This window comes from Ascaphus truei, chromosome 4 (genome assembly GCF_040206685.1).
Source record: "Ascaphus truei isolate aAscTru1 chromosome 4, aAscTru1.hap1, whole genome shotgun sequence".
Taxonomy (NCBI): Eukaryota; Metazoa; Chordata; class Amphibia; order Anura; family Ascaphidae; genus Ascaphus; species Ascaphus truei.
Window position 1 is genome coordinate 485,720 of NC_134486.1, and position 24,573 is coordinate 510,292.

A 24,573-nucleotide genomic window follows, 5' to 3' on the forward strand; every position below is an offset into this window, starting at 1 on the left:
CTCTCTCCCAGCACCTTTCAGCAGTTCCCCCCAGCACCCTTCATACTCTCTCCCAACACATTTCAGCAGTTCCCCCCAGCACCCTTCATACTCTCTCCCAGCCCCTTTCAGCAGTTCCCCCCAGCACCCTTCATACTCTCTCCCAGCATCTTTCAGCAGTTCTCCAGCACCCTTCATACTCTCTCCCAGCACCTTTCATACTCTCTCCCAGCCACTTTCAGCAGTTCCCTCCAGCACCCTTCATACTCTCTCCCAGCAACTTTCAGCAGTTCCCCCCAGCACCCTTCATACTCTCTCCCAGCACCTTTCAGCAGTTCCCCAGCACCCTTCATACTCTCTCCCAGCCCCTTTCTGCAGTTCCCCCAGCACCCTTCATACTCTCTCACAGCACCCTTCATACTCTCTCCCAGCATCTTTAATCAGTTCCCCAGCACCCTTCATACTCTCTCCCGGCACCTTTCTGCAGTTCCCCCCAGCACCCTTCATACTCTCTCCCAGCACCTTTCAGCAGTTCCCCCAGCACCCTTCATACTCTCTGCCAGCACCTTTCTGCAGTTCCCCCAGCACCCTTCATACTCTCTCCCAGCACCTTTCAGCAGTTCCCCTGCACCCTTCATACTCTCTCCCAGCCCCTTTCTGCAGTTCCCCCAGCACCCTTCATACTCTCTCCCAGCATCTTTCAGCAGTTCCCCAGCACCCTTCATACTCTCTAACAGCATCTTTCAGCAGTTCCCCCCAGCACCCTTCATACTCTCTCCAAGCACCTTTCAGCAGTTCCCCCAGCACCCTTCATACTCTCTCCCAGCCCCTTTCAGCAGTTCCCCAGCACCCTTCATACTCTCTCCCAGCACCTTTCAGCAGTTCCCCAGCACCCTTCATACTCTCTCCCAGCACCCTTCATACTCTCTCCCAGCACCTTTCAGCAGTTCCCCCAGCACCCTTCATACTCTCTCCCAGCACCTTTCAGCAGTTCCCCCCCAGCACCCTTCATACTCTCTCCCAGCATCTTTCAGCAGTTCCCCAGCACCCTTCATACTCTCTCCTAGCACCTTTCAGCAGTTCCCCCCAGCACCCTTCATACTCTCTCCCAGCCCCTTTCTGCAGTTCCCCCAGCACCCTTCATACTCTCTCCCAGCACCCTTCATACTCTCTCCCAGCATCTTTAATCAGTTCCCCAGCACCCTTCATACTCTCTCCCAGCCCCTTTCAGCAGTTCCCCCAAGCACCCTTCATACTCTCTCCCAGCACCTTTCACAGTTCCCCCCAGCACCCATCATACTCTCTCCCAGCCCCTTTCAGCAGTTCCCCCCAGCACCCTTCATACTCTCTCCCAGCACCTTTCAGCAGTTCCCCCTACCACCCTTCATACTCTCTCCCAGCCCCTTTCAGCAGTTCCCCCAGCACCCTTCATACTCTCTCCCAGCACCTTTCAGCAGTACCCCCCACTTCATACTCTCTCCCAGCACCTTTCAGCACTTTCCCCCCAGCACCCTTCATACTCTCTCCCAACCCCTTTCAGCAGTTCCCCCCAGCACCCTTCATACTCTCTCCCTGCACCTTTCAGCAGTTCCCCCCAGCACCCTTCATACTCTCTCCCAGCACCTTTCAGCAGTTCCCCCCAGCACCCTTCATACTCTCTCCCAGCCCCTTTCAGCAGTTCCCCCCAGCACCCTTCATACTCTCTCCCAGCACCTTTCAGCAGTTCTCCAGCACCCTTCATACTCTCTCCCAGCACCTTTCATACTCTCTCCCAGCCACTTTCAGCAGTTCCCTCCAGCACCCTTCATACTCTCTCCCAGCAACTTTCAGCAGTTCCCCCCAGCACCCTTCATACTCTCTCCCAGCACCTTTCAGCAGTTCCCCAGCACCCTTCATACTCTCTCCCAGCCCCTTTCTGCAGTTCCCCCAGCACCCTTCATACTCTCTCCCAGCACCCTTCATACTCTCTCCCAGCATCTTTAATCAGTTCCCCAGCACCCTTCATACTCTCTACCAGCACCTTTCTGCAGTTCCCCCCAGCACCCTTCATACTCTCTCCCAGCACCTTTCAGCAGTTCCCCCAGCACCCTTCATACTCTCTGCCAGCACCTTTCTGCAGTTCCCCCAGCACCCTTCATACTCTCTCCCAGCACCTTTCAGCAGTTCCCCTGCACCCTTCATACTCTCTCCCAGCCCCTTTCTGCAGTTCCCCCAGCACCCTTCATACTCTCTCCCAGCATCTTTCAGCAGTTCCCCAGCACCCTTCATACTCTCTCCCAGCATCTTTCAGCAGTTCCCCCAGCACCCTTCATACTCTCTCCAAGCACCTTTCAGCAGTTCCCCCAGCACCCTTCATACTCTCTCCCAGCCCCTTTCAGCAGTTCCCCAGCACCCTTCATACTCTCTCCCAGCACCTTTCAGCAGTTCCCCAGCACCCTTCATACTCTCTCCCAGCACCCTTCATACTCTCTCCCAGCACCTTTCAGCAGTTCCCCCAGCACCCTTCATACTCTCTCCCAGCACCTTTCAGCAGTTCCCCCCCAGCACCCTTCATACTCTCTCCTAGCACCTTTCAGCAGTTCCCCCCAGCACCCTTCATACTCTCTCCCAGCACCTTTCAGCAGTTCCCCCAGCACCCTTCATACTCTCTCCCAGCACCTTTCAGCAGTTCCCCCCAGCCCCTTTCATACTCTTTCCCAGCACCTTTCAGCAGTTCCCCCCCAGCACCTTTCATACTCTCTCCCAGCACCTTTCAGCAGTTCCCCCCAGCACCCTTCATACTCTCTTCCAGCACCTTTCAGCAGTTCCCCCAGCACCCTTCATACTCTCTCCCAGCACCTTTCTGCAGTTCCCCCAGCACCCATCATACTCTCTCCCAGCACCCTTCATACTCTCTCCCAGCACCTTTGAGCAGTTCCCCAGCACCCTTCATACTCTCTCCCAGCACCCTTCATACTCTCTCCCAGCACCCTTCATACTCTCTCCCAGCACCTTTCACATTTCCCCCCAGCACCCTTCATACTCTCTCCCAGCACCTTTCAGCAGTTCCCCAGCACCCTTCATACTCTCTCCCAGCATCTTGCAGCAGTTCCCCCCAGCACCCTTCATACTCTCTCCCAGCACCTTTCAGCAGTTCCCCCCAGCACCCTTCATACTCTCTCCCAGCATCTTTCAGCAGTTCCCAAGCACCCTTCATACTCTCTCCCAGCATCTTTCAACAGTTCCCCCCAGCACCCTTCATACTCTCTCCCAGCACCTTTCAGCAGTTCCCCCCCAGCACCCTTCATACTCCCTCCCAACCCCTTTCAGCAGTTCCCCCCAGCACCCTTCATACTCTCTTCCAGCACCTTTCAGCAGTTCCCCCCAGCACCCTTCATACTCCCTCCCAGCACCTTTCAGCAGTTCCCCCCAGCACCCTTCATACTCTCTCCCATCCCCTTTCTGTAGTTCCCCCAGCACCCTTCATACTCTCTCCCAGCACCTTTCATACTCTCTCTCAGCACCTTTCAGCAGATCCCCCCAGCACCCTTCATACTCTCTTCCAGCACCTTTCAGCAGTTCCCCCCAGCACCCTTCATACTCTCTCCCAGCCCCTTTCAGCAGTTCCCCCCAGCACCCTTCACACTCTCTCCCAGCACCTTTCAGCAGTTCCCCCCAGCACCCTTCATACTCTCTCCCAGCACCTTTCAGCAGTTCCCCCCAGCACCCTTCATACTCTCTCAGAGCCCCTTTCAGCAGTTCCCCCCAGCACCCTTCTACTCTCTCCCAGCACCTTTCAGCAGTTCCCCCAAGCACCCTTCATACTCTCTCCCAGCACCCTTCATACTCTCTCCCAGCATCTTTCAGCAGTTCCCCAGCACCCTTCATACTCTCTCCCAGCACCTTTCAGCAGTTCCCCCCAGCACCCTTCATACTCTCTCCCAGCACCTTTCAGCAGTTCCCCCAGCACCCTTCATACTCTCTCCCAGCACCTTTCAGCAGCTCCCCAGCACCCTTCATACTCTCTCCCAGCATCTTTCAGCAGTTCCCCCCAGCACCCTTCATACTCTCTCCCAGCACATTTCATACTCTCTCTCAGCACCTTTCAGCAGTTCCCCCCAGCACCCTTCATACTCTCTTCCAGCACCTTTCAGCAGTTCCCCCCAGCACCCTTCATACTCTCTCCCAGCCCCTTTCTGTAGTTCCCCCAGCACCCTTCATACTCTCTCCCAGCACCTTTCGTACTCTCTCCCAGCACCTTTCAGCAGTTCCCCCCAGCACCCTTCATACTCTCTTCCAGCACATTTCAGCAGTTCCCCCCAGCACCCTTCATACTCCCTCCCAGCACCTTTCAGCAGTTCCCCCCCAGCACCCTTCATACTCTCTCCCAGCACCTTTCAGCAGTTCCCCCAGCACCCTTCATACTCTCTACCAGCACCTTTCAGCAGTTCCCCCAGCACCCTTCATACTCTCTCCAGCACCCTTCATACTCTCTCCCAGCACCTTTCAGCAGTTCCCCAGCACCCTTCATACTCTCTCCCAGCACCCTTCATACTCTCTCCCAGCACCTTTCAGCAGTTCCCCCAGCACCCTTCATACTCTCTCCCAGCACCTTTCAGCAGTTCCCCCCCAGCACCCTTCATTCTCTCTCCAAGCCCCTTTCAGCAGTTCCCCCAAGCACCCTTCATACTCCCTCCCAGCACCTTTCAGCAGTTCCCCCCCAGCACCCTTCATACTCCCTCCCAACCCATTTCAGCAGTTCCCCCCAGCACCCTTCATACTCTCTTCCAGCACCTTTCAGCAGTTCCCCCCAGCACCCTTCATACTCCCTCCCAGCACCTTTCAGCAGTTCCCCCCAGCACCCTTCATACTCTCTCCCAGCCCCTTTCTGTAGTTCCCCCAGCACCCTTCATACTCTCTCCCAGCACCTTTCATACTCTCTCTCAGCACCTTTCAGCAGTCCCCCCCAGCACCCTTCATACTCTCTTCCAGCACCTTTCAGCAGTTCCCCCCAGCACCCTTCATACTCTCTCCCAGCCCCTTTCTGTAGTTCCCCCAGCACACTTCATACTCTCTCCCAGCACCTTTCGTACTCTCTCCCAGCACCTTTCAGCAGTTCCCCCCAGCACCCTTCATACTCTCTTCCAGCACCTTTCAGCAGTTCCCCCCAGAACCCTTCATACTCCCTCCCAGCACCTTTCAGCAGTTCCCCCCAGCACCCTTCATACTCTCTCCCAGCCCCTTTCTGTAGTTCCCCCAGCACCCTTCATACTCTCTCCCAGCACCTTTCATACTCTCTCCCAGCACCTTTCAGCAGTCCCCCCCAGCACCCTTCATACTCTCTCCCAGCACCTTTCAGCAGTTCCCCAGCACCCTTCATACCCTCTTCCAGCACCTTTCTGCAGTTCCCCCCAGCACCCTTCATACTACCTCCCAGCACCTTTCTGCAGTTCCCCCCAGCACCCTTCATACTCTCTCCCAGCACCTTTCTGCAGTTCCCTCCAGCACCCTTCATACTCTCTCCCAGCCCCCATCATACTCTCTCCCAGCATCTTTCAGCAGTTGCCCAGCACCCTTCATACTCTCTCCCAGCCCCTTTCTGCAGTTCCCCCAGCACCCTTCATACTCTCTCCCAGCACCCTTCATACTCTTTCCCAGCCTCTTTCAGCAGTTGCCCAGCACCCTTCATACTCTCTCCCAGCTCCTTTCAGCAGTTCCCCCCAGCACCCTTCATACTCTCTCCCAGCACCTTTCAGCAGTTCCCCCCAGCACCCTTCATACTCTCTCCCAGCACCTTTTATTCTCTCTCCCAGCACCTTTCAGCAGTTCCCCCCAGCACCCTTCATATTCTCTCCCAGCACCCTCCATACTCTCTCCCAGCATCTTTCAGCAGTTCCCCCCAGCACCCTTCATACTCCATCCCAGCACCTTTCAGCAGTTCCACCCAGCACCCTTCATACTCTCTCCCAGCACATTTCAGCAGTTCCCCCCACCACCCTTCATACTCTCTCCCAGCATCTTTCAGCAGTTCCCCCCAGCACCCTTCATACTCTCTCCCAGCATCTTTCAGCAGTTCCCAAGCACCCTTCATACTCTCTCCCAGCATCTTTCAACAGTTCCCCCCATCACCCTTCATACTCTCTCCCAGCACCTTTCAGCAGTTCCCCCCCAGCACACTTCATACTCCCTCCCAACCCCTTTCAGCAGTTCACCCCAGCACCCTTCATACTCTCTTCCAGCACCTTTCAGCAGTTCCCCCCAGCACCCTTCATACTCCCTCCCAGCACCTTTCAGCAGTTCCCCCCAGCACCCTTCATACTCTCTCCCATCCCCTTTCTGTAGTTCCCCCAGCACCCTTCATACTCTCTCCCAGCACCTTTCATACTCTCTCTCAGCACCTTTCAGCAGATCCCCCCAGCACCCTTCATACTCTCTTCCAGCACCTTTCAGCAGTTCCCCCCAGCACCCTTCATACTCTCTCCCAGCCCCTTTCAGCAGTTCCCCCCAGCACCCTTCACACTCTCTCCCAGCACCTTTCAGCAGTTCCCCCCAGCACCCTTCATACTCTCTCCCAGCACCTTTCAGCAGTTCCCCCCAGCACCCTTCATACTCTCTCAGAGCCCCTTTCAGCAGTTCCCCCCAGTACCCTTCTACTCTCTCCCAGCACCTTTCAGCAGTTCCCCCCAGCACCCTTCATACTCTCTCCCAGCACCTTTCAGCAGTTTCCCAGCACCATTCATACTCTCTCCCAGCCCCTTTCTGCAGTTCCCCCAGCACCCTTCATACTCTCTCCCAGCACCCTTCATACTATCTCCCAGCATCTTTCAGCAGTTCCCCAGCACCCTTCATACTCTCTCCCAGCACCTTTCAGCAGTTCCCCCCAGCACCCTTCATACTCTCTCCTAGCACCTTTCAGCAGTTCCCCCCAGCACCCTTCATACTCTCTCCCAGCACCTTTCAGCAGTTCCCCCAGCACCCTTCATACTCTCTCCCAGCACCTTTCAGCAGCTCCCCAGCACCCTTCATACTCTCTCCCAGCATCTTTCAGCAGTTCCCCCCAGCACCCTTCATACTCTCTCCCAGCACCTTTCAGCAGTTCCCCCCAGCACCCTTCATACTCTCTCCCAGCATCTTTCAGCAGTTCCCAAGCACCCTTCATACTCTCTCCCAGCATCTTTCAACAGTTCCCCCCAGCACCCTTCATACTCTCTCCCAGCACCTTTCAGCAGTTCCCAACCCAGCACCCTTCATACTCCCTCCCAACCCCTTTCAGCAGTTCCCCCCAGCACCCTTCATACTCTCTTCCAGCACCTTTCAGCAGTTCCCCCCAGCACCCTTCATACTCCCTCCCAGCACCTTTCAGCAGTTCCCCCCAGCACCCTTCATACTCTCTCCCAGCCCCTTTCTGTAGTTCCCCCAGCACCCTTCATACTCTCTCCCAGCACATTTCATACTCTCTCTCAGCACCTTTCAGCAGTTCCCCCCAGCACCCTTCATACTCTCTTCCAGCACCTTTCAGCAGTTCCCCCCAGCACCCTTCATACTCTCTCCCAGCCCCTTTCTATAGTTCCCCCAGCACCCTTCATACTCTCTCCCAGCACCTTTCGTACTCTCTCCCAGCACCTTTCAGCAGTTCCCCCCAGCACCCTTCATACTCTCTTCCAGCACATTTCAGCAGTTCCCCCCAGCACCCTTCATACTCCCTCCCAGCACCTTTCAGCAGTTCCCCCCCAGCACCCTTCATACTCTCTCCCAGCACCTTTCAGCAGTTCCCCCAGCACCCTTCATACTCTCTACCAGCACCTTTCAGCAGTTCCCCCAGCACCCTTCATACTCTCTCCAGCACCCTTCATACTCTCTCCCAGCACCTTTCAGCAGTTCCCCAGCACCCTTCATACTCTCTCCCAGCACCCTTCATACTCTCTCCCAGCACCTTTCAGCAGTTCCCCCAGCACCCTTCATACTCTCTCCCAGCACCTTTCAGCAGTTCCCCCCCAGCACCCTTCATACTCTCTCCCAGCCCCTTTCAGCAGTTCCCCCAAGCACCCTTCATACTCCCTCCCAGCACCTTTCAGCAGTTCCCCCCAGCACCCTTCATACTCCCTCCCAGCACCTTTCAGCAGTTCCCCCCAGCACCCTTCATACTCTCTCCCAGCCACTTTCTGTAGTTACCCCAGCACCCTTCATACTCTCTCCCAGCACCTTTCATACTCTCTCTCAGCACCTTTCAGCAGTTCCCCCCAGCACCCTTCATACTCTCTCCCAGCCCCTTTCTGTAGTTCCCCCAGCACCCTTCATACTCTCTCCCAGCACCTTTCGTACTCTCTCCCAGCACCTTTCAGCAGTTCCCAACCCAGCACCCTTCATACTCCCTCCCAACCCCTTTCAGCAGTTCCCCCCAGCACCCTTCATACTCTCTCCCAGCACCTTTCATACTCTCTTCCAGCACCTTTCAGCAGTTCCCCCCAGCACCCTTCATACTCTCTCCCAGCCCCTTTCTGTAGTTCCCCCAGCACCCTTCATACTCTCTCCCAGCACCTTTCGTACTCTCTCCCAGCACCTTTCAGCAGTTCCCCCCAGCACCCTTCATACTCTCTTCCAGCACCTTTCAGCAGTTCCCCCCAGAACCCTTCATACTCCCTCCCAGCACCTTTCAGCAGTTCCCCCCAGCACCCTTCATACTCTCTCCCTGCCCCTTTCTGTAGTTCCCCCAGCACCCTTCATACTCTCTCCTAGCACCTTTCATACTCTCTCCCAGCACCTTTCAGCAGTTCCCCCCAGCACCCTTCATACTCTCTCCCAGCACCTTTCAGCAGTTCCCCAGCACCCTTCATACCCTCTTCCAGCATCTTTCTGCAGTTCCCCCCAGCACCCTTCATACTACCTCCCAGCACCTTTCTGCAGTTCCCCCCAGCACCCTTCATACTCTCTCCCAGCACCTTTCTGCAGTTCCCTCCAGCACCCTTCATACTCTCTCCCAGCACCCATCATACTCTCTCCCAGCACCTTTCAGCAGTTCCCCCAGCACCCTTCATACTCTCTCCCAGCACCTTTCAGCAGCTCCCCAGCACCCTTCATACTCTCTCCCAGCATCTTTCAGCAGTTCCCCCCAGCACCCTTCATACTCTCTCCCAGCACCTTTCAGCAGTTCCCCCCAGCACCCTTCATACTCTCTCCCAGCATCTTTCAGCAGTTCCCAAGCACCCTTCATACTCTCTCCCAGCATCTTTCAACAGTTCCCCCCAGCACCCTTCATACTCTCTCCCAGCACCTTTCAGCAGTTCCCAACCCAGCACCCTTCATACTCCCTCCCAACCCCTTTCAGCAGTTCCCCCCAGCACCCTTCATACTCTCTTCCAGCACCTTTCAGCAGTTCCCCCCAGCACCCTTCATACTCCCTCCCAGCACCTTTCAGCAGTTCCCCCCAGCACCCTTCATACTCTCTCCCAGCCCCTTTCTGTAGTTCCCCCAGCACCCTTCATACTCTCTCCCAGCACATTTCATACTCTCTCTCAGCACCTTTCAGCAGTTCCCCCCAGCACCCTTCATACTCTCTTCCAGCACCTTTCAGCAGTTCCCCCCAGCACCCTTCATACTCTCTCCCAGCCCCTTTCTATAGTTCCCCCAGCACCCTTCATACTCTCTCCCAGCACCTTTCGTACTCTCTCCCAGCACCTTTCAGCAGTTCCCCCCAGCACCCTTCATACTCTCTTCCAGCACATTTCAGCAGTTCCCCCCAGCACCCTTCATACTCCCTCCCAGCACCTTTCAGCAGTTCCCCCCCAGCACCCTTCATACTCTCTCCCAGCACCTTTCAGCAGTTCCCCCAGCACCCTTCATACTCTCTACCAGCACCTTTCAGCAGTTCCCCCAGCACCCTTCATACTCTCTCCAGCACCCTTCATACTCTCTCCCAGCACCTTTCAGCAGTTCCCCAGCACCCTTCATACTCTCTCCCAGCACCCTTCATACTCTCTCCCAGCACCTTTCAGCAGTTCCCCCAGCACCCTTCATACTCTCTCCCAGCACCTTTCAACAGTTCCCCCCCAGCACCCTTCATACTCTCTCCCAGCCCCTTTCAGCAGTTCCCCCAAGCACCCTTCATACTCCCTCCCAGCACCTTTCAGCAGTTCCCCCCAGCACCCTTCATACTCCCTCCCAGCACCTTTCAGCAGTTCCCCCCAGCACCCTTCATACTCTCTCCCAGCCACTTTCTGTAGTTACCCCAGCACCCTTCATACTCTCTCCCAGCACCTTTCATACTCTCTCTCAGCACCTTTCAGCAGTTCCCCCCAGCACCCTTCATACTCTCTCCCAGCCCCTTTCTGTAGTTCCCCCAGCACCCTTCATACTCTCTCCCAGCACCTTTCGTACTCTCTCCCAGCACCTTTCAGCAGTTCCCAACCCAGCACCCTTCATACTCCCTCCCAACCCCTTTCAGCAGTTCCCCCCAGCACCCTTCATACTCTCTCCCAGCACCTTTCATACTCTCTTCCAGCACCTTTCAGCAGTTCCCCCCAGCACCCTTCATACTCTCTCCCAGCCCCTTTCTGTAGTTCCCCCAGCACCCTTCATACTCTCTCCCAGCACCTTTCGTACTCTCTCCCAGCACCTTTCAGCAATTCCCCCCAGCACCCTTCATACTCTCTTCCAGCACCTTTCAGCAGTTCCCCCCAGAACCCTTCATACTCCCTCCCAGCACCTTTCAGCAGTTCCCCCCAGCACCCTTCATACTCTCTCCCTGCCCCTTTCTGTAGTTCCCCCAGCACCCTTCATACTCTCTCCTAGCACCTTTCATACTCTCTCCCAGCACCTTTCAGCAGTTCCCCCCAGCACCCTTCATACTCTCTCCCAGCACCTTTCAGCAGTTCCCCAGCACCCTTCATACCCTCTTCCAGCATCTTTCTGCAGTTCCCCCCAGCACCCTTCATACTACCTCCCAGCACCTTTCTGCAGTTCCCCCCAGCACCCTTCATACTCTCTCCCAGCACCTTTCTGCAGTTCCCTCCAGCACCCTTCATACTCTCTCCCAGCACCCTTCATACTCTCTCCCAGCATCTTTCAGCAGTTGCCCAGCACCCTTCATACTCTCTCCCAGCCCCTTTCTGCAGTTCCCCCAGCACCCTTCATACTCTCTCCCAGCACCCTTCATACTCTCTCCCAGCCTCTTTCAGCAGTTGCCCAGCACCCTTCATACTCTCTTCCAGCACATTTCAGCAGTTCCCCCCAGCACCCTTCATACTCCCTCCCAGCACCTTTCAGCAGTTCCCCCCCAGCACCCTTCATACTCTCTCCCAGCACCTTTCAGCAGTTCCCCCAGCACCCTTCATACTCTCTACCAGCACCTTTCAGCAGTTCCCCCAGCACCCTTCATACTCTCTCCAGCACCCTTCATACTCTCTCCCAGCACCTTTCAGCAGTTCCCCAGCACCCTTCATACTCTCTCCCAGCACCCTTCATACTCTCTCCCAGCACCTTTCAGCAGTTCCCCCATCACCCTTCATACTCTCTCCCAGCACCTTTCAGCAGTTCCCCCCCAGCACCCTTCATACTCTCTCCCAGCCCCTTTCAGCAGTTCCCCCAAGCACCCTTCATACTCCCTCCCAGCACCTTTCAGCAGTTCCCCCCAGCACCCTTCATACTCCCTCCCAACCCATTTCAGCAGTTCCCCCCAGCACCCTTCATACTCTCTTCCAGCACCTTTCAGCAGTTCCCCCCAGCACCCTTCATACTCCCTCCCAGCACCTTTCAGCAGTTCCCCCCAGCACCCTTCATACTCTCTCCCAGCCCCTTTCTGTAGTTACCCCAGCACCCTTCATACTCTCTCCCAGCACCTTTCATACTCTCTCTCAGCACCTTTCAGCAGTTCCCCCCAGCACCCTTCATACTCTCTTCCAGCACCTTTCAGCAGTTCCCCCCAGCACCCTTCATACTCTCTCCCAGCCCCTTTCTGTAGTTCCCCCAGCACCCTTCATACTCTCTCCCAGCACCTTTCGTACTCTCTCCCAGCACCTTTCAGCAGTTCCCCCCAGCACCCTTCATACTCTCTTCCAGCACCTTTCAGCAGTTCCCCCCAGAACCCTTCATACTCCCTCCCAGCACCTTTCAGCAGTTCCCCCCAGCACCCTTCATACTCTCTCCCAGCCCCTTTCTGTAGTTCCCCCAGCACCCTTCATACTCTCTCCTAGCACCTTTCATACTCTCTCCCAGCACCTTTCAGCAGTTCCCCCCAGCACCCTTCATACTCTCTCCCAGCACCTTTCAGCAGTTCCCCAGCACCCTTCATACCCTCTTCCAGCACCTTTCTGCAGTTCCCCCCAGCACCCTTCATACTACCTCCCAGCACCTTTCTGCAGTTCCCCCCAGCACCCTTCATACTCTCTCCCAGCACCTTTCAGCAGTTCCCCCCAGCACCCTTCATACTCTCTTCCAGCACCTTTCAGCAGTTCCCCCCAGCACCCTTCATACTCCCTCCCAGCACCTTTCAGCAGTTCCCCCCAGCACCCTTCATACTCTCTCCCAGCCCCTTTCTGTAGTTACCCCAGCACCCTTCATACTCTCTCCCAGCACCTTTCATACTCTCTCTCAGCACCTTTCAGCAGTTCCCCCCAGCACCCTTCATACTCTCTCCCAGCCCCTTTCTGTAGTTCCCCCAGCACCCTTCATACTCTCTCCCAGCACCTTTCGTACTCTCTCCCAGCACCTTTCAGCAGTTCCCCCCAGCACCCTTCATACTCTCTTCCAGCACCTTTCAGCAGTTCCCCCCAGAACCCTTCATACTCCCTCCCAGCACCTTTCAGCAGTTCCCCCCAGCACCCTTCATACTCTCTCCCAGCCCCTTTCTGTAGTTCCCCCAGCACCCTTCATACTCTCTCCTAGCACCTTTCATACTCTCTCCCAGCACCTTTCAGCAGTTCCCCCCAGCACCCTTCATACTCTCTCCCAGCACCTTTCAGCAGTTCCCCAGCACCCTTCATACCCTCTTCCAGCACCTTTCTGCAGTTCCCCCCAAGCACCCTTCATACTACCTCCCAGCACCTTTCTGCAGTTCCCCCCAGCACCCTTCATACTCTCTCCCAGCACCTTTCTGCAGTTCCCTCCAGCACCCTTCATACTCTCTCCCAGCACCCTTCATACTCTCTCCCAGCATCTTTCAGCAGTTGCCCAGCACCCTTCATACTCTCTCCCAGCCCCTTTCTGCAGTTCCCCCAGCACCCTTCATACTCTCTCCCAGCACCTTTCAGCAGTTCCCCCCAGCACCCTTCATACTCTCTCCCAGCACCTTTCATTCTCTCTCCCAGCACCTTTCAGCAGTTCCCCCCAGCACCCTTCATATTCTCTCCCAGCACCCTCCATACTCTCTCCCAGCATCTTTCAGCAGTTCCCCCCAGCACCCTTCATACTCCATCCCAGCACCTTTCAGCAGTTCCACTCAGCACCCTTCATACTCTCTCCCAGCACCTTTCAGCAGTTCCCCCCACCACCCTTCATACTCTCTCCCAGCATCTTTCAGCAGTTCCCCCCAGCACCCTTCATACTCTCTCCCAGCACCCTTCATACTCCCTCCCAGCACCTTTCAGCAGTTCCCCCCAGCACCCTTCATACTCTCTCCCAGCACCTTTCAGCAGTTCCCCCCACCACCCTTCATACTCTCTCCCAGCATCTTTCAGCAGTTCCCCCCACCACCCTTCATACTCTCTCCCAGCACCTTTCAGCAGTTCCCCCAGCACCCTTCATACTCTCTCCCAGCACCTTTCAGCAGTTTCCCCCCAGCACCCTTCATACTCTCTCGCAGCACCTTTCAGCTCTTTCCCCCCAGCACCCTTCATACTCTCTCCCAGCACCTTTCAGCAGTTCCCCCCAGCACCCTTCATACTCTCTCCCAGCACCCTTCATACTCTCTCCCAGCATCTTTAATCAGTTCCCCAGCACCCTTCATACTCTCTCCCAGCACCTTTCTGCAGTTCCCCCAGCACCCTTCATACTCTCTCCCAGCACCCTTCATACTCTCTCCCAGCATCTTTAATCAGTTCCCCAGCACCCTTCATACTCTCTCCCAGCACCTTTCTGCAGTTCCCCCCAGCACCCTTCATACTCTCTCCCAGCACCTTTCAGCAGTTCCCCCAGCACCCTTCATACTCTCTGCCAGCACCTTTCTGCAGTTCCCCCAGCACCCTTCATTCTCTCTCCCAGCACCTTTCAGCAGTTCCCCTGCACCCTTCATACTCTCTCCAAGCCCCTTTCTGCAGTTCCCCCAGCACCCTTCATACTCTCTCCCAGCATCTTTCAGCAGTTCCCCAGCACCCTTCATACTCTCTCCCAGCATCTTTCAGCAGTTCCCCCCAGCACCCTTCATACTCTCTCCAAGCACCTTTCAGCAGTTCCCCCAGCACCCTTCATACTCTCTCCCAGCCCCTTTCAGCAGTACCCCAGCACCCTTCATACTCTCTCCCAGCACCTTTCAGCAGTTCCCCAGCACCCTTCATACTCTCTCCCAGCACCCTTCATACTCTCTCCCAGCACCTTTCAGCAGTTCCCCCAGCACCCTTCATACTCTCTCCCAGCACCTTTCAGCAGTTCCCCCCCAGCACCCTTCATACTCTCTCCCAGCATCTTTCAGCAGTTCCCCAGCACCCTTCATACTCTCTCCTAGCACCTTTCAGCAGTTCCCCCCAGCACCCTTCATACTCTCTCCCAGCCCCTTTCTGCAGTTCCCCCAGCACCCTTCATACTCTCTCCCAGCACCCTTCATACTCTCTCCCAGCATCTTTAATCAGTTCCCCAGCACCCTTCATACTCTCTCCCAGCCCCTTTCAGCAGTTCCCCCAAGCACCCTTCATACTCTCTCCCAGCACCTTTCACAGTTCCCCCCAGCACCCATCATACTCTCTCCCAGCCCCTTTCAGCAGTTCCCCCCAGCACCCTTCATACTCTCTCCCAGCACCTTTCAGCAGTTCCCCCTACCACCCTTCATACTCTCTCCCAGCACCTTTCATCAGTTCCCCCCAGCACCCTTCATACTCTCTCCCAGCACCTTTCAGCAGTTCCCCCCAGCACCCTTCATACTCTCTCCCAGCCCCTTTCAGCAGTTCCCCCCAGCACCCTTCATACTCTCTCCCAGCACCTTTCAGCAGTTCTCCAGCACCCTTCATACTCTCTCCCAGCACCTTTCATACTCTCTCCCAGCCACTTTCAGCAGTTCCCTCCAGCACCCTTCATACTCTCTCCCAGCAACTTTCAGCAGTTCCCCCCAGCACCCTTCATACTCTCTCCCAGCACCTTTCAGCAGTTCCCCAGCACCCTTCATACTCTCTCCCAGCACCTTTCATACTCTCTCCCAGCATCTTTAATCAGTTCCCCAGCACCCTTCATACTCTCTCCCAGCACCTTTCTGCAGTTCCCCCCAGCACCCTTCATACTCTCTCCCAGCACCTTTCAGCAGTTCCCTCAGCACCCTTCATACTCTCTGCCAGCACCTTTCTGCAGTTCCCCCAGCACCCTTCATACTCTCTCCCAGCACCTTTCAGCAGTTCCCCTACACCCTTCATACTCTCTCCCAGCCCCTTTCTGAAGTTCCCCCAGCACCCTTCATACTCTCTCCCAGCATCTTTCAGCAGTTCCCCAGCACCCTTCATACTCTCTCCCAGCATCTTTCAGCAGTTCCCCCAAGCACCCTTCATACTCTCTCCAAGCACCTTTCAGCAGTTCCCCCAGCACCCTTCATACTCTCTCCCAGCCCCTTTCAGCAGTTCCCCAGCACCCTTCATACTCTCTCCCAGCACCTTTCAGCAGTTCCCCAGCACCCATCATACTCTCTCCCAGCACCCTTCATACTCTCTCCCAGCACCTTTCAGCAGTTCCCCCAGCACCCTTCATACTCTCTCCCAGCACCTTTCAGCAGTTCCCCCCCAGCACCCTTCATACTCTCTCCCAGCATCTTTCAGCAGTTCCCCAGCACCCTTCATACTCTCTCCTAGCACCTTTCAGCAGTTCCCCCCAGCACCCTTCATACTCTCTCCCAGCACCTTTCAGCAGTTCCCCCAGCACCCTTCATACTCTCTCCCAGCACCTTTCAGCAGTTCCCCCCAGCCCCTTTCATACTCTTTCCCAGCACCTTTCAGCAGTTCCCCCCCAGCACCTTTCATACTCTCTCCCAGCACCTTTCAGCAGTTCCCCCCCAGCACCCTTCATACTCTCTCCCAGCACCTTTCAGCAGTTCCCCCAGCACCCTTCATACTCTCTCCCAGCACCTTTCTGCAGTTCCCCCAGCACCCATCATACTCTCTCCCAGCACCCTTCATACTCTCTCCCAGCACCTTTGAGCAGTTCCCCAGCACCCTTCATACTCTCTCCCAGCACCCTTCATACTCTCTCCCAGCACCCTTCATACTCTCTCCCAGCACCTTTCACATTTCCCCCCAGCACCCTTCATACTCTCTCCCAGCATCTTTCAGCAGTTCCCCCCAGCACCCTTCATACTCTCTCCCAGCACCTTTCAGCAGTTCCCCCCAGCACCCTTCATACTCTCTCCCAGCACCTTTCACAGTTCCCCCCAGCACCCTACTTACTCTCTCCCAGCACCTTTCAGCAGTTCCCTCCAGCACCCTTCATACTCTCTCCCAGCACCTTTCAGCAGTTCGCCCCAGCACACTTCATACTCTCTCCCAGCACCTTTCACAGTTCCCCCCAGCACCCTTCATACTCTCTCCCAGCACCTTTCAGCAGTTCCCCCAGCACCCTTCATACTCTCTCCCAGCACCCTTCATACTCTCTCCCAGCCCCTTTCAGCAGTTCCCCCAGCACCCTTCATACTCTCTCCCAGCACCCTTCATACTCTCTCCCAGCACCTTTCAGCAGTTCCCCCAGCACCCTTCATACTCTCTCCCAGCACCCTTCATACTCTCTCCCAGCACCTTTCAGCAGTTCCCCAGCACCCTTCATTCTCTCTCCCAGCAACTTTCAGCAGTTCCCCCCAGCACACTTCATACTCTCTCCCAGCACCTTTCAGCAGTTCCCCCCAGCACCCTTCATACTCTCTCCTAGCACCTTTCAGCAGTTCCCCCCAGCACCCTTCATACTCTCTCCCAGCATCTTTCAGCAGTTCCCAAGCACCCTTCATACTCTCTCACAGCATCTTTCAGCAGTTCCCCCCAGCACCCTTCATACTCTCTCCCAGCATCTTTCAGCAGTTCCCCCCAGCACCCTTCATACTCTCTCCCAGCATCTTTCAGCAGTTCCCCCCAGCACCCTTCATACTCTCTCCCAGCATCTTTCAGCAGTTCCCCCAGCACCCTTCATACTCTCTCCCAGCACCTTTCAGCAGTTCCCCAGCACCCTTCATACTCTCTCCCAGCACCTTTCAGCAGTTCCCCCCAGCACCCTTCATACTCTCTCCCAGCACCCTTCATACTCTCTCCCAGCACCTTTCAGCAGTTCCCCAGCACCCTTCATACTCTCTCCCAGCACCTTTCAGCAGTTCCCCAGCACCCTTCATACTCTCTCCCAGCACCCTTCATACTCTCTCCCAGCACCTTTCAGCAGTTCCCCCAGCACCCTTCATACTCTCTCCCAGCACCTTTCAGCAGTTCCCCCCCAGCACCCTTCATACTCTCTCCCAGCATCTTTCAGCAGTTCCCCAGCACCCTTCATACTCTCTCCCAGCACCTTTCAGCAGTTCCCCCCAGCACCCTTCATACTCTCTCCCAGCACCTTTCAGCATTTTCCCCAGCACCCTTCATACTCTCTCCCAGCACCTTTCAGCAGTTCCCCCCCAGCACCTTTCATACTCTCTCCCAGCACCTTTCAGAAGTTCCCCCCCAGCACCCTTCATACTCTCTCCCAGCACCTTTCAGCTGTTCCCCCAGCACCCTTCATACTCTCTCCCAGCACCTTTCAGCAGTTCCCCCAGCACCCATCATACTCTCTCCCAGCACCCTTCATACTCTCTCCCAGCACATTTGAGCAGTTCCCCAGCACCCTTCATACTCTCTCCCAGCACCCTTCATACTCTCTCCCAGCACCCTTCATACTCTCTCCCAGCACCTTTCACATTTCCCCCCAACACCCTTCATACTCTCTCCCAGCATCTTTCAGCAGTTCCTCCCAGCACCCTTCATACTCTCTCCCAGCACCTTTCAGCAGTTCCCCCCAGCACCCTTCATACTCTCTCCCAGCACCTTTCACAGTTCCCCCCAGCACCCTTCATACTCTCTCCCAGCACCTTTCAGCAGTTCCCTCCAGCACCCTTCATACTCTCTCCCAGCATCTCAGCAGTTCGCCCCAGCACCCTTCATACTCTCTCCCAGCACCTTTCACAGTTCCCCCCAGCACCCTTCATACTCTCTCCCAGCACCTTTCAGCAGTTCCCCCAGCACCCTTCATACTCTCTCCCAGCACCCTTCATACTCTCTCCCAGCCCCTTTCAGCAGTTCCCCCAGCACCCTTCATACTCTCTCCCAGCAGCCTTCATATTCTCTCCCAGCACCTTTCACATTTCCCCCCAGCACCCTTCATACTCTCTCCCAGCACCTTTCAGGAGTTCCCCAGCACCCTTCATAATCACTCCCAGCACCTTTCAGCAGTTCCCCCCAGCTCCCTTCATACTCTCTCCCAGCACCTTTCAGCAGTTCCCTCCAGCACCCTTCATACTCTCTCCCAGCACCTTTCACAGTTCCCCCCAGCACCCTTCATACTCTCTCCCAGCACCTTTCAGCAGTTCCCTCCAGCACCCTTCATACTCTCTCCCAGCACCTATCAGCAGTTCCCCCCAGCACCCTTCATACTCTCTCCCAGCACCTTTCACAGTTCCCCCCAGCACCCTTCATACTCTCTCCCAGCACCTTTCAGCAGTTCCCCCAGCACCCTTCATACTCTCTCCCAGCACCTTTCTGCAGTTCCCTCCAGCACCCTTCATACTCTCTCCCAGCACCCTTCATACTCTCTCCCAGCCCCTTTCAGCAGTTCCCCCAGCACCCTTCATACTCTCTCTCAGCACCTTTCAGCAGTTCCCCAGCACCCTTCATACTCTCTCCCAGCACCCTTCATACTCTCTCCCAGCACCCTTCATACTCTCTCCCAGCACCTTTCACATTTCCCCCCAGCACCCTTCATACTCTCTCCCAGCATCTTTCAGCAGTTCCCCAGCACACTTCATACTCTCTCCCAGCACCTTTCAGCAGTTCCCCAGCACCCTTCATACTCTCTCAGAGCACCCTTCATACTCTCTCCCAGCACCTTTCAGCAGTTCCCCCCCAGCACCCTTCATACTCTCTCCCAGCACCTTTCAGCAGTTCCCCCAGCACCCTTCATACTCTCTCCCAGCACCTTTCAGCAGTTCCCCACAGCACCCTTCATACTCTCTCCCAGCATCTTTCAGCAGTTCCCCAGCACACTTCATACTCTCTCCCAGCACCTTTCAGCAGTTCCCCAGCACCCTTCATACTCTCTCAGAGCACCCTTCATACTCTCTCCCAGCACCTTTCAGCAGTTCCCCCCCAGCACCCTTCATACTCTCTCCCAGCACCTTTCAGCAGTTCCCCCAGCACCCTTCATACTCTCTCCCAGCACTTTTCATACTCTCTCCCAGCACCTTTCCTACTCTCTCCATGCACCTTTCAGCAGTTCCCCCCAGAACCCTTCATACTCTCTCCAAGCACCTTTCTCAGTTCCCCCCAGTACTCTTCATGCTCTCTCCCAGCACCTTTCAGCAATTCCCCCAGCACCCTTCATACTCTCTCCCAGCACCTTTCATACTCTCTCCCAGCACCCTTCATACTCTCTCCCAGCACCTTTCAGCAGTTCCCCCCCAGCAACCTTCATACTCTCTCCCAGCCCCTTTCAGCAGTTCCCCCAGCACCCTTCATACTCTCTCCCAGCACCTTTCATACTCTCTCCAAGCACCCTTCATACTCTCTCCCAGCACCCTTCATACTCTCTCCCAGCACCTTTCAGCAGTTCCCCCCCAGCACCCTTCATACTCTCTCCCAGCCCCTTTCAGCAGTTCCCTCCAGCACCCTTCATACTCTCTCCCAGCACCCTTCATACTCTCTCCCAGCATCTTTCAGCAGTTCCCCAGCACCTTTCATACTCTCTCCCAGCACCTTTCTGCAGTTCCCTCCAGCACCCTTCATACTCTCTCCCAGCACCTTTCTCAGTTCCCCCCAGTACTCTTCATGCTCTCTCCCAGCACCTTTCAGCAATTCCCCCAGCACCCTTCATACTCTCTCCCAGCACCTTTCATTCTTTCTCCCAGCACCCTTCATACTCTCTCCCAGCACCTTTCAGCAGTTCCCCCCCAGCACCCTTCATACTCTCTCCCAGCCCCTTTCAGCAGTTCCCCCAGCACCCATCATACTCTCTCCCAGCACCTTTCATACTCTCTCCCAGCACCCTTCATACTCTCTCCCAGCACCTTTCAGCAGTTCCCCTCCAGCACCCTTCATACTCTCTCCCAGCCCCTTTCAGCAGTTCCCCCAGCACCCTTCATACTCTCTCCCAGCACCCTTCATACTCTCTCCCAGCATCTTTCAGCAGTTCCCCAGCACACTTCATACTCTCTCCCAGCACCTTCCAGCAGTTCCCCCCAGCACCCTTCATACTCTCTCCCAGCACCTTTCAGCACTTCCCCCCAGCACCCTTCATACTCTCTCCCAGTACCCTTCATACTCTCTCCCAGTACCCTTCATACTCTCTCCCAGCACATTTCAGCAGTTCCCCCACAGCACCCTTCATACTTTCTCCCAGCACCTTTCAGCAGTTCCTCCCAGCACCCTTCATACTCTCTCCCAGCACCTTTCAGCAGTTCCCCCCACCACCCTTCATACTCTCTCCCAGCACATTTCTGCAGTTCCCCCAAGCACCCTTCATACTCTCTCCCAGCACCTTTCATACTCTCTCCCAGCACCTTTCAGCAGTTCCCCCCAGCACCCTTCATACTCTCTCCCAGCACCTTTCAGCAGTACCCCCCACCACCCTTCATACTCTCTCCCAGCACATTTCTGCAGTTCCCCAGCACCTTTCATACTTTCTCCCAGCACCTTTCATACTCTCTCCCAGCACCTTTCTGTAGTTCCCTCCAGCACCCTTCATACTCTCTCCCAGCACCTTTCAGCAGTTCCCTCCAGCACCCTTCATACTCTCTCCTAGCACCTTCCAGCAGTTCCCCCCCAGCACCCTTCATACTCTCTCCCAGCACCCTTCATACTCTCTCCCAGCACCCTTCATAATCTCTCCCAGCACTCTTCATACTCTCTCCCAGCACCTTTCAGCAGTTCCCCCCCAGCACCCTTCATACTCTCTCCCAGCCCCTTTCAGCAGTTCCCCCAGCACCCATCATACTCTCTCCCAGCACCTTTCATACTCTCTTCCAGCACCCTTCATACTCTCTCCCAGCACCTTTCAGCAGTTCCCCCCCAGCACCCTTCATACTCTCTCCCAGACCCTTTCAGCAGTTCCCCCAGCACCCTTCATACTCTCTCCCAGCACCCTTCATACTCTCTCCCAGCATCTTTCAGCAGTTCCCCAGCACACTTCATACTCTCTCCCAGCACCTTCCAGCAGTTCCCCCCAGCACCCTTCATACTCTCTCCCAGCACCTTTCAGCACTTCCCCACAGCACCCTTCATACTCTCTCAAGTACCCTTCATACTCTCTCCCAGTACCCTTCATACTCTCTCCAAGCACCTTTCAGCAGTTCCCCCACAGCACCCTTCATACTTTCTCCCAGCACCTTTCAGCAGTTCCTCCCAGCACCCTTCATACTCTCTCCCAGCACCTTTCAGCAGTTCCCCCCACCACCCTTCATACTCTCTCCCAGCACATTTCTGCAGTTCCCCCCAGCACCCTTCATACTCTCTCCCAGCACATTTCTGCAGTTCCCCAGCACCTTTCATACTCTCTCCCAGCACCTTTCATACTCTCTCCCAGCACCTTTCTGTAGTTCCCTCCAGCACCCTTCATACTCTCTCCCAGTACCTTTCAGCAGTACCCCCCACCACCCTTCATACTCTCTCCCAGCACCTTTCAGCAGTTCCCTCCAGCACCCTTCATACTCTCTCCCAGTACCTTTCAGCAGTACCCCCCTCCACCCTTCATACTCTCTCCCAGCACATTTCTGCAGTTCCCCAGCACCTTTCATACTCTCTCCCAGCACCTTTCATACTCTCTCCCAGCACCTTTCTGTAGTTCCCTCCAGCACCCTTCATACTCTCTCCCAGCACCTTTCAGCAGTTCCCTCCAGCACCCTTCATACTCTCTCCCAGCACCTTCCAGCAGTTCCCCCCCAGCACCCTTCATACTCTCTCCCAGCACCCTTCATAATCTCTCCCAGCACCCTTCATACTCTCTCCCAGCACCTTTCAGCAGTTCCCCCCCAGCACCCTTCATAATCTCTCCCAGCACCCATCAAACTCTCTCCCAGCACCTTTCAGCAGTTCCCCAGCACACTTCATACTCTCTCCCAGCACCTTTCAGCAGTTCCCCAGCACCCTTCATACTCTCTCCCAGCACCCTTCATACTCTCTCCCAGCACCTTTCAGCAGTTTCCCCAGCACCCTTCATACTCTCTCCCAGCACCTTTCAGCAGTTCCCCCAGCACCCTTCATACTCTCTCCCAGCATCTTTCAGCAGTTCCCCAGCACCCTTCATACTCTCTCCCAGCACCTTTCAGCAGTTCCCCCCAGCACCCTTCATACTCTCTCCCAGCAACTTTCAGCAGTTCCCCCAGCACCCTTCATACTCTCTCCCAGCACCTTTCAGCAGTTCCCCCCCAGCACCTTTCATACTCTCTCCCAGCACCTTTCAGAAGTTCCCCCCCAGCACCCTTCATACTCTCTCCCAGCACCTTTCAGCAGTTCCCCCAGCACCCTTCATACTCTCTCCCAGCACCTTTCAGCAGTTCCCCCAGCACCCATCATACTCTCTCCCAGCACCCTTCATACTCTCTCCCCGCACATTTGAGCAGTTCCCCAGCACCCTTCATACTCTCTCCCAGCACCCTTCATACTCTCTCCCAGCACCTTTCACATTTCCCCCCAGCACCCTTCATACTCTCTCCCAGCACCTTTCAGCAGTTCCCCCAGCACCCTTCATACTCTCTCCCAGCACCCTTCATACTCTCTCCCAGCACATTTGAGCAGTTCCCCAGCACCCTTCATACTCTCTCCCAGCACCCTTCATACTCTCTCCCAGCACCCTTCATACTCTCTCCCAGCATCTTTCAGCAGTTACCCCCAGCACCCTTCATACTCTCTACCAGCACCTTTCAGCAGTTCCCCCCAGCACCCTTCATACTCTCTCCCAGCACCTTTCACAGTTCCCCCCAGCACCCTTCATACTCTCTCCCAGCACCTTTCAGCAGTTCCCTCCAGCACCCTTCATACTCTCTCCCAGCACCTTTCAGCAGTTCGCCCCAGCACCCTTCATACTCTCTCCCAGCACCTTTCACAGTTCCCCCCAGCACCCTTCATACTCTCTCCCAGCACCTTTCAGCAGTTCCCCCAGCACCCTTCATACTCTCTCCCAGCACCCTTCATACTCTCTCCCAGCCCCTTTCAGCAGTTCCCCCAGCACCCTTCATACTCTCTCCCAGCAGCCTTCATACTCTCTCCCAGCACCTTTCACATTTCCCCCCAGCACCCTTCATACTCTCTCCCAGCACCTTTCAGCAGTTCCCTCCAGCACCCTTCATACTCTCTCCCAGCACCTATCAGCAGTTCCCCCCAGCACCCTTCATACTCTCTCCCAGCACCTTTCACAGTTCCCCCCAGCACCCTTCATACTCTCTCCCAGCACCTTTCAGCAGTTCCCCCAGCACCCTTCATACTCTCTCCCAGCACCTTTCTGCAGTTCCCTCCAGCACCCTTCATACTCTCTCCCAGCACCCTTCATACTCTCTCCCAGCCCATTTCAGCAGTTCCCCCAGCACCCTTCATACTCTCTCCCAGCACCTTTCAGCAGTTCCCCAGCACCCTTCATACTCTCTCCCAGCACCCTTCATACTCTCTCCCAGCACCTTTCACATTTCCCCCCAGCACCCTTCATACTCTCTCCCAGCACCTTTCAGCAGTTCCCCACAGCACCCTTCATACTCTCTCCCAGCACCTTTCAGCAGTTCCCCAGCACCCTTCATACTCTCTCCCAGCACCCTTCATACTCTCTCCCAGCACCTTTCAGCAGTTCCCCCCCAGCACCCTTCATACTCTCTCCCAGCACCTTTCAGCAGTTCCCCCAGCACCCTTCATACTCTCTCCCAGCACTTTTCATACTCTCTCCCAGCACCTTTCCTACTCTCTCCCAGCACCTTTCAGCAGTTCCCCCCAGCACCCTTCATACTCTCTCCCAGCACCTTTCTCAGTTCCCCCCAGTACTCTTCATGCTCTCTCCCAGCACCTTTCAGCAATTCCCCCAGCACCCTTCATACTCTCTCCCAGCACCTTTCATACACTCTCCCAGCACCCTTCATACTCTCTCCCAGCACCTTTCAGCAGTTCCCCCCCAGCACCCTTCATACTCTCTCCCAGCCCCTTTCAGCAGTTGCCCCAGCACCCTTCATACTCTCTCCCAGCACCTTTCATACTCTCTCCCAGCACCCTACATACTCTCTCCCAGCACCCTTCA